Below are 13175 nucleotides of genomic sequence, written 5' to 3'. Positions count from 1 at the left end.
ACTGGCATTTGCTGTGAATCTGTCAGAAAATTTGCATTGAACTTCAACACAAAGAATACACGTGTCTCAAAATAAAACTGAACACAACATGCACATTTTTACTCTGAATTCGTAAGCCAATTTGCAAAATAAAAGCATCTCGACGCTACACGGGCCAAACCTTTCAGATTGTAAAGGTTTGCGCACTTCGTAAAAACAGCTGCGTTCATTGCAAAGGAGCATTTCTAAGCTTGTATCATGGTCATAAAGATGGATCAAAAATCATTACATTCATTCTAATCCACAATATGCGGTCAGACAACCAAACGTAGAAAGACTGAATAAATCCGGCGAGAGGTCTGACTGCCAAATTCATAATCACAGGTAAAACTGTTGCTAAAACCTGACGCACACACATTCAACACACATAGTCAATCCACTCAACGGTTAAAACAATGCATTCCTTTGATCAATATCCATTTATCAGTTAATGATCATTAAAATCAGTGAAGTGCACGAGGGAACGCCGATGCGCTTAACAAACGCACCGGTGACCCCTTATTCACACACGCATGAAAACAAATGCAAGTAAATGTATCAGGATATGATAAAGGACAGGTGTGGATACACCTCTAAATCCAGGCCACTGATAGTGATAAAGCACTACGACAACAGATTATATTCGCACCCACCTTTGTCATCTCACGCCGGCGCGAATGAATGATGAAGTAGTTTTGTTTTCCGCAGTGAAATAATAAACCCGAAACGCTTTAAATCCTCTCTTTTGTGGTTATATGTGCTTAGAATACAGATGCGAAACGCAAGTGACGCTGAGGTGTTCGGTAGGTCATTTCGGTTGCAGGATATCTGCGCATCGGTCGCCGCTGCTATTGCTGTCTGTCTGTCATCAGTGCTACACGCGACGATATCGCGCCGCCTCTCGCAACCGCTTTCATTCACGACGCACGCGCGCTGAAGGTGCACGAACTAAGAGGTGGAGTGCTAAGCAGGGACCAAATATAACTTTTCACCGATGGCAAGTTAATTAATACAATTCGCCTGCCATAAACCACCTATTATTATATGTTATATGTTTTAAGTTTGTGTTTTCGTTTAAGTAGTTCACACTAATGCACTCATATTGCACTTTTTTTCATTTACTAGTAGCCTACTAGTTACGAATGGTAACACAGGCCTACGCAAAACTGTAGGTTATAAGTATACGATACAAAATGAACAGATATAGAACTGGAGCACAAAAGTACAAAATCGCTGGAGAATGGCTACACCTTCAATCTATTCTGTTACATTTAAACAAGTGAAACCTGTTATATCATTTGTTCAAGAATTATAATTTTTTTTTTTTTTTTTAATCTTCCGTGGCACACAAGGAGATGTTTAGCAGAATGCCCAAGCTGCTTTTTCCATACAATGAAAGAGAATCAGTCCATATGACTGGTGCTGCATATTCCAAGTCATACTATACCTTACTTTGTGCAAGGAACTGACATAAATTGCAGATCTTCTTCTTCTTCTTCTTCTATTTAATGGTGGTTGGCAAACCAGCTTGAAGTGCATTACCACCAAATTGCAAATGTTGTCAGCTAAGAACTGTTTTCTATGAAACACAATGTTTTCTTCTGCCACAGGGTGCTTGACAGCTCAGAGCAGAAAGCTGAATCATTTACTGAGCTGCGTTCAAATCAGGATATTTTATGTCTCGTTAAAAGTAATTTTGAATCTGCTACTTCCAAGGATTTGTACTTGAGATACAATCTCCATACAATCGTTTTGAAAAATCCTTATCCAGTAATTACAAACAACTGTGACTGGTTCAATCCCAAACAGAGCTGACAAAAGTAACAGGTACCACGTGACAGTGGTATTTATGTGCCGCTTCAGCAGCATTTTAGACAAAAATGTACAACAGAATAAAGAAAACGTGTTAATTTAAAAGCAAGAGTCAAGAGTTAAAAACGTTTGCATTGTGCCCCCTGTCCTCTTGCCTGTAGGGTTAATCTGGCCCTGCACCATCATGTTGTTCCAAATTTATATGCTGTTTTTTTTGTGTGTGTGTGTGTTTTTTTTTGCATACAACAGTAGTTCATAGTTACCATGTCTGTCATACTCCAACAAGAAAAAAAAAAAAAAAAAAAAAACACCATTAAAGTATCATTCATATGACTCTAAATTCCACGCCGTATTCCACTACATTCCAAGTCTTCTGAAGCCACATGATAGCTGTGTGAAAAACAGACTGAATTTAAGCTATTCGCTGAAAGTCTTCCCCTCGGTGCAGCTCTTAAATCTCATCCTCATCAAAAATTGCAGAGCTTCAGCAATCAGGTTATGTCAGGGCAGGTTGTAACATTTTTATTGGTTTACATGCTTTCAGTTTTGTAATTTAATAGAATGTATTAATTATAATTTCGGTACTGTAAGTAAAATCTATGTTAGCTGTCAAGTTTTTATTGTTTCATCAATCATGTTGGGCTTCATGTTGGGCCTCATGTACTCAGATAGGAGACAAAGGCAGGCCTACACATAGTCATAAAGCCTGACTGCGGCCTGTAGGAACACTCAAAGCCTGATAACACAAATGGCGCCAAAATCAAACAAAGGGAGTCCAAACAGACTACAGATCCCATCAAGTCTTGCTCACTTTACACCTATGTGTGAAATTCTGAAGGATCGAACTCTCTGCTCCTATTGGATGAAATGCACGACAGAACGTGTCCCTTAACCATGATGTCATTAAGGGTACGTTTACACAACAACGATGTACTAAAAACGGAAACGTTTTTCTTTTGCTTTTTTGAAAAGTTTCACATACAGATGACAACATTGTCAAAACGATCCCCGTTCACACGGATCCACGAAAACGAGTAAAACGCTGTATTATGCATGCCAGGCCAGTAGTTGGCGATGTCACTTTGTAAAGAAACGCTACGCGCCTGCGCACATAAGCATTCTTCCACAGAGCAGTGAATATAAACAATAAAGATGGCGAAAGCATCGGGCAATTTTGTCAGGACAAAATCTTGAGCGGCACAAACACAGTCCTGTAGTCTGCCATTGTAGTTTTGAATGTCTCGCGCATTGTTTGAAGTACTCGCGTGCATGCCTATAGACTGAACACGTAATACGCGTGCACATGATGGCATCGTTTTCAAAAACTTGCACTTTGAAACCCATTTTCAAAAGTTTGCGTTTTCAGGTCCCAAAACACCACTGTCGTGTAAACAAACAGCCAAAACGCATAAAAAGTTTTCCGTTTTTAGTTGAAAACGTTGTCGTGTAAACGGCCCCTGAGAGTATAAAATCCTCCTAAGCTTTGTTTCCAGCGACAGTATGCGCCGCATCTAGTTGCAGCCCTTCTGCTCCCAGGTAGCCTCGTTGCCCAAGGAAGTAACGTACGTACGTGGATACAATCGCCATCTTTTTCTGCAGCATGATTTTGTTCATCATATTTTCATTTTGGTGGTGTGACGCCACAAATGTTTTACCATGGCATTCCACTGTTTTGAAAAATGTCTTTTATATTGAAATGTCAAAAGGTATGTTTCCTACAGAAGTAAAAGATTGCTTTGTATTCTTTGAACATCACGTTGACTGTATTAACTCACGTCAGTGAAGCCAAAAAAAAAAAAAAATTGTCATCCACCTTAAAGTGGTCAAGATGGTTTTTAGAGCATTGTTGCTGACGCTATAAGAACTCATCCCAGGAGTGGCAGACTCTGAAGCCTCAATAGACTCACTGTGTTATGATAAATTGAGTCCGCCTGGTAAATCGAGTCCCCATGGGGGTAACCAATTGTAATGCCTGAGCAATCATGTAATCATGCAATCATGTTTTCGTGATAGCATGTCATTGAAGTGTATGCTAATTGAAAAACACAAACAAAGATATACCTTTAATTTCACAATTTATAACTTCAGTTATATAGTATTATGTGTAACTTATGGTTTAAAAGTCATTAAATGTCATATTTACAAAGTCATATCAACATACATCATAAAATTATTTTAAAGGATTTCTACTCAGGCAGTGAATATACCCATTAATAGGTCCCTCAGCCAATGGAATTGCTGTGACGTCAAAAGGAGACCCAATTTTCAGGGGGGACTCGATTTCTCACATTGTCAGATGACGCTTAGCACTCAACCCCTTATGAGCGCATATCACAAGCAAATAAACCGGAGCACAGCGCCATAGACCTTATTCACGCTAGCGCCATCTTTGATTTTTAATGGGAATGAAAATGAGGCTGTGAGGGATAGACTTACAGTCTCTTCAGTGGGCTGTACTGCAGTTTAAAGTGTTTTTGGATCATTCCCCAGACAAAACATTGATAAAATATCTGTCCAAGAACATTCAGTATACGAAGAACTATGAGACAAAAAAAAATGTCCCAGCTGACAAAAAAAGGTCCCCAGAACGTCCCCTGAATGGCCTCTGCGAACATCCCCTTAATGTCTTCGTGTAGGGTCCTTTAGATGTCAAAAGTACATTCGCAGGTTTTCCAGCAGACATTCGGGAACCTTTAAGGGACGTTCGCTACCAGTCATTTGAACGTCCTCTCGGCGTCCTTTGAATGTCATATTGAATCAACGTCATTAACACCATTGAAAACACAGAATCGATCCAAATGATTTGCTTACCTTATGTTGAAACTTTGTTGATTTCAGTTGGGTAAAACTATGCTATACAATCAACACATTTTCACTTTCCATTTTAAAATCCCAAATACTTTAATGAATAAATCAGCCTATTTATGTAATAAACAACATACAGCAAGCGTAGTTCATTTTATTTATGCAAAATATACAGAGGTGAGTAGAGTAGCCAAAAACTGTACTCAAGTAAAAGTACTAACATAAATAATTACTTGAATAAGAAAGTATCCAATTAAAAGAGTACTCAAGTAGTGAGTAACTCGTTACTTTTACAAATTACATAATGGATGTAAATTCCCCTATATTCCATTACATAATACACATTTATCATGTATTACAGAATTATTATTATTATTATTAATGGAAATTCTTTCATCATTCACCATCATGTTGTTCCAGACCAATATGACATTCTTCATCCATGCAACACAATGAGGATACTTAAGACAGAATGCATGCCTGAGTCACTATTACCTTTCAGTGAATGTTTTTTTTTCTCCATATTTTGAAAGTGAATGGTGACTGGGACTGTCAGTCCCTAACATTCTGTCTAACATCTTTTGTGTTCCACAGAATACAGAAGGTCACATGGGTTTGGAACCACATGAGGGTAGGGAAATGATGACAGAATATTAAATTATGGCTGAGCTATCACTTTAAAGGAATAGTTCACCCAAAAATGAAAATTCTCTCATCATTTACTCACCTTCATGCCATCCCAGATGTGTATGGCTTCCTTTCTTCTGCAGAACACAAATTATGATTTTAGAAGAATATTTCAGCTCTGTAAGTCAGTACAATGCAAGTGAATGGGTGCCAAAATGTTGATACTCCAAAAAGCAAATAAAGGAATCATAAAAGTATTCCATATGACTCCAGTGGTTAAATCCATATCTTCAGAAGTGATATGATATGTGTGGGTGAGAAACAGATCAATATTTAAGTCATTTTTTGCAAGAAATTCTTCTCCTTGCCCAGCAGAGGGCGATACACAGAGAAGAATGTGAATCACCAAAAACACAAGAAGAAGAAAAACAGCTGTTAAGTTTTGATATGGAATATGATCATATTGAAGTAAGAATATTATTATTTATTGTATGTGTGTTAATAATTTAAGCACTTAAGACACATTGCATGTCTAGTGGTAGTTTTTTATTTTTATATATCACATTTCTTAGGCTTTAGAAGTGTTTATAATAACTTGTTGCTTATTTCCACCATTGAAATCTGCTGCTCCAAAGAACCCAGAAGCGCGGTTTCCTGTGGTGTGACGTCAGAGTAATTTCATCTATGCAACAAAATTTTTAACTCAGCCCGCTGATTAAAAATGAACCAATCACCAGTGCACATTTTCTCTAGACTGCATCAAGACCCTAAAACTATGGTCACAGTCTACCTTTACAAATGTTGTGCGTGATCACTTATGAAGCGATATCGGCCGTTTCCGGACTACTTCATGAGCAAGCAGACAAGAGACAATAATCCCACAAGTTTAAATAACTCTACCAACACTTCAACATTGAGTTCTGATGCAGTTTTGGAGGATGCCAGCACATCAGAGGCCTGCCCAGTTTCTCTCCCTAATGGCCATTCTCTCTACTTGTGAAAAGATTCCATTACCTATATTGGAAAACATTTTGATGCGCTAAACCTTTTATCACAAAAAATATTAAAAATCCTTCATAGTTATTGTCGCTTTTGTAACAAGAAAATTGAACCTGCCTTTGCCGTGGGTGATTTCCACAACTGGAAACATGCATTATTATCATTCAGGGAGCACACGTGAGCCTACGTAATGTATGATATGTCTATAGGTGCGTCTCAATCAGCTCCTTAGTTCTCCTAGTTCAGTAGTCAGGGCACTAATCAGGGAATCGGCCATTTTAAGGGCTGTCTCAATCACAAAATCGTTCCAGTACACTGAAACATTGGCTCCCTAAAAAGCCCAAGTCATAAGTTCAATGTTCAGTGGATGAAAACCCTTGCCAGTGCCCGAATTCGTGCCCCACCTTTTGATGAGTTTCGCAATCTATGGTTACCAGATCACGCTTAAAACTGAAGGGTGATTAAGCCTTTTCAGTTGCAGCACCACGGCTTTGGAAAAGTTGCCTCTACATATAGGCCTTTATCACAGTGAACATGCCATCACATCCGGCTCCGAATAGTAGCGTAACCAAACATCTGCCCATAGTCTGTCAATGGACGATTAGCAGTTTTAATAAATAACTTAAACCAACATGGATGCACTTGGGAGTAAACATCATCCGTTTAATTGTTTCTTTGGCTTAACACTGCACCATGTGAATAAACGTGTGTTATCTACCACTTTATAAAGTGTAATAGTATCTGAGCGAGGCGATCAAAGTTTTCCCAGTTCATGAAAAGCTGTGTGCTGTTCAGGTTTCTCCCAGAGGATTAATGTGCTCAAGTCAAGTCTGAAGAGACTTTTAATGTCATTGTTTTCACTATTCCAGCATGCTCATGTTTATTTTAAATATAATACAGTTGTAGACACTGGGACATTTTCATCTCTATTTATTTATTTATTTTCATTGCATTCGGTCTCGACTAGTGAGTGAACGCCTCCCCAATCATCACACTCAAACCTTGAGGACTTTACTCCCAGTTTACAACGATTAAACCTGTTATTTTCTGTAATCAGACTCTGGGATGGAAATGTTTCTTTATTTGAACATTTTTAAATGGATCTTATAACATACATGGATATTATAAAAAGTAAGTACATGAAAGCAATGTGATCATTATCATTGCTCATACTCTATACAATCTTTACACGGAAATATACATTTTTTTTTTTTTTTTGTGCCATACTGTACACCCCTGTCTTGTTCTAATTCTCTTTAATGTATAAATGTACTCGTTTGTACTATATTCTTGCATTCCTCTAATAAAAAACATGCTTGTACTCTGTGAAGTGCAGCCTACTCACATACGTCCTGTTTAAAATCATAAAATAACATGACACCATTTTTTTTGCTTCACCATCCATGAGTAATGATTGAAAGATGAGGTAGGTCTGTTTAAATGAAGTACTGAGATGAATTCTACATCAAATAGAGCATAATAAGTATGCACTATGGACACACTGCCACTGAAACTGCCTGCAGCGGAAGTTGTTTTGCTACTAAGCGAAGCTTCTGCTGTGCGAATGCAGAAGTGTGATAAAGGCCTATTAAATCCTCTCCAACTCTTGATGATCGCTCCTTAAAACTTACTTGTTTGGTTTAGTATTTGAAACTATGCAAATGTAGCATTATAAAAAAAAATTTGTCTTGTGTATATATTTAATTTCTCTTTGTGTATATTTTTGTTTGGGGAAATCTTGTAATAATATATTTATTTTTTAACTTGTTTAATTGTACAGCACTTAACAGTTGTTAAAAACAACAGTTGTTGTTTTTAAATGAGCTATATTAATAAATGTGACTATCAGACTGATTGAACACAAAATATTATTATGATTACATTTCTACTCCAGTTTTTTGTACTACTTTACTCTCAAAATTCGCTACAGTGTATTGCTACTGTACACTGCTAATGTTGTTGGTTTCTTTGATTTGTTGTCTGTTGTCAGCTGGCTGTTGGTTTCCTGTTCAGGTTGCTGCTGGCACGCTGCACAAATCTGTTTGTTTGTAGCTTGCAAGCCTGCTTAGCATTGCTTATTCCTCTACACTCATAATTTTATCCTTTGCCATTTTACCGCATGATTTTTGTTTTTCTCGCTTTTCTACTGTTTCAACTGCGTGTGTAATACCACGTGAACCTTTTTATTAATTTTTTTTCTGCTTGTCTACATCTCGCATTTTGACTGCGTGCATTCGTTTTCTCCTCTGTGTTTTACACAGATTATTGCATCAATCTCAAACATCTGCTGATCAGGAACCAACACAACAACAGCAAAATATTGCATGAGAGATTCACATCAATCTCAAACCCTTGCCGCTCAAGAACAACCATAACAACAACAACAAACAATTGCGGTAAGTCATGGCATCTGCTCATGCAAGGAAGGAAGGAAGGTGCCGCTCTCCTCTCTAGTAATTTGGCTCATAGTGATAGTATTTGACTAACTGGGGCCCAGGTCAGGAAGCAGACAAACTGGCTAATCCGAACTTCGCTAGTTGCCTTGAGACATCACACAGTTCACATAAACTAGAACACATAGAGACTATCACCTAGATATCACGTAGAGACAGTATCTGTTCCCCGAACTACCAAACACAATATGATTAAGGTAAAAGATAAACATCATATAAAGGTAGGGCTACTATATTAGATCTCTTTCAACCAAAGTACTAATTGTAAATGAAATTAATACAGATCATAGTTTGTATGCACTCTGTTTGACTGAAACCTGGCTTGAATATAATAGTTTAAATGAATCTACTCCCCCAGGTTATTGTTATAAACATGAGCCTCATCTGAAGGGTCGAGGAGGAGGTGTTGCTGCAATTTACAGTGAAGTTTTTGGTTTTACTCAGAGGACAGGATATAAGTTGAAGTATTTTGAACTAATAATGCTTAATGTGACACCATCAGATACAAATAAAAAATGTCTGTCATCTTTTGCCCTTGCTACAGTATATAGATCACCCGGGCCGTATTTTGATTTCCTTGGTGAATTTGCACATTTTCTGTCAGATATAGTAGTTTCTGTGGATAGAGTTTTAATTGTTGGTGACTTCAACATTCACATAGATAATGAAAATGACACATTGGGATTAGCATTTATCGATATTCTCAACTCTCTTGGAGTCAGACCAAGTGCCAGTAAGCCAAAAAGTCTAGAAGAACTTGAAATAACAACAGAAAATATAAATACAGTCTTCTCTAACACTCTTGATAGTGTCACAACCCCTTAGATTAAAGAAAATTAAAGAAAAAAGCCCCGCACCATGGTACTCATGCTCTCAAGAGAGTAGCTCGGAAAATGGAGCGCAAGCAGAAGAATACAAAATTAGAGGTATTTTGCGGTGCATGGAAGGATAGTGTCTGTAGCTACAGACAGGCACTAAAATCTGCCAGGTCAGCATATTTTAGCAAACTCATAGAAAATATCTTCAACAATCTGAGGTGTTTATTCAGTACTGTGGCTAAATTGTTTTGGAATAAAGCCTCGACTGAACAAGATATTCCGTCGCAACACAATAATAATGACTTAATTTTTTTACTGATAAAATTGAAATCATCAGAAATAAAATTGGAATTGTGCAATCATCTGTCACAGTACCTCAGAAAACGGTGTCTCATAATTTTCCTCACAAGCAACTTCAGTCTTTCGCTGTCATAGGTCATGAAGAGCTAATAAAACTTATCGAAACATCAAAAGCCACAACATGTACAGTTGAAGTCAGAAGTTTTCATACACTTACGTTGAAGTCATTAAAACTCATTTTTTAACCATAGAAAATGCTATATTTGTAATATTAGCAAACTATATGTGGCGGCAGGGGCGTGGTCGTGCATTCATTTGGAGAGAGAGAAAGCGGTAAGGATGCACACACCTGAGCGCTATAATATCTAACACCTGTTTCTGATTGCAGTAAGCACTGGGGAGAGCAATAAAAAGGGACCACGCCAGAGACGAGAGAGAGAACTATCCGTCCGAAAGAGACTGTGCTGAGTTTAATCTAAAGAGTGTTATGCTGAAAAGCCCCTTTGAGTTTGTTTATTAAAGTTATACCTTTGTTGAAGCCCCAAGTTTCCTGTGTCCTCCATTCCCTCCCTTCATTGAACGTTTACACTGGTGCCGAAACCCGGGAGAATTGGTGGAAATATGCCGGCATGGAGTCCTTGCAGTTGGCAGAAGACATCAAGTCCCTCGCCAGTATGCACCATACGCAACATCAGGCCCTGCTTGAGCAATACCAAGACCAGGATCGCAGATTCCAAGAAGTGCTCCAAACTCAAGCAGAGGACCGGCACGTGATCTGGAGCATACTCCACCAGGAGAAAGCCCCGGCTGTGACCCTGGACCCAGCAGCCCCCATGCCCCTGGTTGCCCTCATGAAGATGGGGGCAGAAGATGATCCAGAGGCCTTCCTGAATCTGTTCGAGATGACGGCCGAGATCTGGGGATGGCCACGTGCTCAGTGGGCAGCCAGACTCATTCCATTGTTGTCCGGGGAAGCTCAACTCGTGGCACAACAACTACCAGCGGCAAGTCTTCTGGGGTATGACAATCTGAGGAAGACCATCCTGCAGTGGGTCGGTCGCAGCCCTGAGCAATACCGACAACTCTTCCGGTCGATGAAGATGGATGGGAGCGGCCTCCCGTTTTGCCTTCACTCAACAGCTCTGGGACACCTGCCGAAAGTGGCTGCTGGCTGAGGACCATGACGCCAAGGGTGTCATCAATCTCGTGGTGCTGGGTGGGTCCGGTGCCACCACCTGGCGTCGCTGGAGGAGGCAGTCTAACTGGCGGAGGACCATATGTCAGCATATCAGAGGGCGAAAAAACCCTCCCACTCTCTCTCTCCCCTCCCTCTGTGTACCCCCCCCGCCCTCTCTCTCCTCTCACTTTGTCCCTTAAATGCAGCCCATCCCAGTACCCCGGAGGCGTGGAAACAGGCCGCCGAAGCCAGCTCCTCATTCGTGGGGGTTTGTCACACCAAAGGTGGCCTTAGTGTCTCATTGTTCTCCCACTCAGGTGGATGTACCTGCCAACACAGGTGCAGGCGTAACGCCTGGGCCGACCTGCTGGAGTTGCGTGGATCCAGGGCACTTCCGGGACCAATGCCCATTGATGGAGCTGGGAACTGTGGTCCGGGTCCCCGATACTCCACGGGCTGCCCCTGATCGAGCCGGAGCGTACAGAATACCGGTGAGTGTCAAGGGGGGTACACATCAAGCCTTGGTGGATACGGGCTGTAACCAGACCACAATACTCCAATGTTTGGTTCAAGACGAGGCTTTGGGCATAAGCAAATGGGTGAGGGTGAGGTGTGTGCATGGGGATATTCACAATTATCCTGTAGTGACACTCGTTATTAAATTTCGGGGACAAAAGCATAGAGAGGCGATGGATAGTTCCCGCCTTACCCATCCACTAATTTTGGGAACTAATTGGCTGGAATTTAAAAATGTATTAAAGGAAATATGTGTGGATGGGTCCTGCGAGAAAGTTGTTAGATGTGAAATGTGCTATTCATGGCAGGGGAGGCAGAGCTGGGGTGGTCCTCGTCAGCTCAACGTCAGGATGACGTAAGAGAGGGGGAGGCTTCAGCCCCTCCCGTCCTTAGAGGATTTTCCGAAAGGGAGTTCCCTCTAGAGCAGTCGAGAGAGACAAAACCCTTAAGCATGCCCTTGACCGAGTGAAAGTTATTGATGGTCAATGACTCCAACCAAACATCGCACTTTCAAATCCCTATTTTGCTATTATAAAAGAGCAGGTGTATCGAGTGACGTATTTGTATCAGACAAAAGAGGATACAACCCAGCTGTTAATACCATGGAACCGTCAAGTAATGTTATTCCAGACGGCTCATTATAATCCAATGGTGGGTCACTTAGGGCAGGAAAATACACTGAAGTGACTAATGGCCTGTATCTATTGGCCGGGCATTCACAGGGATGTTCACAGGTGGTGTGCGGCATGCTGTGAATGTCAGCTGGTAAATCCGTTGGCTACCCCAAGAGCGCTATTGTGCCCCCTTCTGTTAATCAAGGTCCCCTTCGAAAGAATTGTTTATCAACAACAAACAGATGGATTGGTGGAACGATTTAATAAAACCCTGAAAAATATGATTTGTAAGTTTGTGCACGAGGATGCTAGACATTGGGATAAAGGGCTCAATCCCCTGTTATTTGCAGTGCGAGAAGTTCTGCAAGCATCCACAGGGTTTTCTCCGTTCAAACTGCTGTATGGGCAGCACCGCGTGGTGTGCTCAACATCATACGGGAAACTTGGGAGGAGGGGCCTTCAAACTGTAAAAATTAAATCCAATATATTCATGATCTTAGAGCAAAACTCCACACTTTGGGTCAACTAACACAGGAGAATTTGCTCCAAGCTCAGGAACGTCAAAGCGGACTGTATAACAAGGGTACTCGGCTACAGGAATTTGCACCGGGAGATAAAGTACTTGTATTACTCCCCACATCGAGCTCTAAATTACTCGCCAAGTGGCAAGGGCCCTTTGAGGTGGGAGGTCTCAATTATGACGTAAAACAAACAGATAGAGGTGACGCACGTCAAATATACCATCTCAACCTCCTGAAATTATGGAGGGTGGCGGTCCCTGTGATGTTGGCAATGGTAGTTCCGGAGAGGGTGGAGCTCGGACCGGAGGTGAACGTTAAAGCCAATCATGTCACCCCGGTCACTTGTGGAGACCACCTCTCACCGTATCAAGTCACAGAGTTTGCCAAGTTGCAGAAAGAATTTGCAGACATGTTTTCTCCTCTGCTTTTCACCTCTTTTCTCCACATCAAGACAGCGCCTGGGGTAGTGGCATGTAGCCATGCCTACAGACTGCCCAAGCACAAAAATAAAATAG

The 13175-nt window shown here is 40.6% G+C and overlaps 1 protein-coding gene across 1 annotated transcript in view; it reads right to left on the bottom strand.

The window, feature by feature from the left end:
• LOC127453017 (galactose-3-O-sulfotransferase 3-like) overlaps window positions 1-795 on the bottom strand; it is a 57184-nt gene extending 56389 nt beyond the window's left edge. Inside the window, exon 1 of the mRNA XM_051719003.1 lies at window positions 672-795. The gene's annotated coding sequence lies outside the window, so the exon portion shown is untranslated. The remainder of the gene's footprint in view (window positions 1-671) is intronic.
• Between the last annotated feature and the right edge of the window lie 12380 nt (window positions 796-13175).

This window comes from Myxocyprinus asiaticus, chromosome 2 (assembly GCF_019703515.2).
Source record: "Myxocyprinus asiaticus isolate MX2 ecotype Aquarium Trade chromosome 2, UBuf_Myxa_2, whole genome shotgun sequence".
NCBI lineage: Eukaryota > Metazoa > Chordata > Actinopteri > Cypriniformes > Catostomidae > Myxocyprinus > Myxocyprinus asiaticus.
This window is presented reverse-complemented; position numbering and strand designations above follow the sequence as displayed.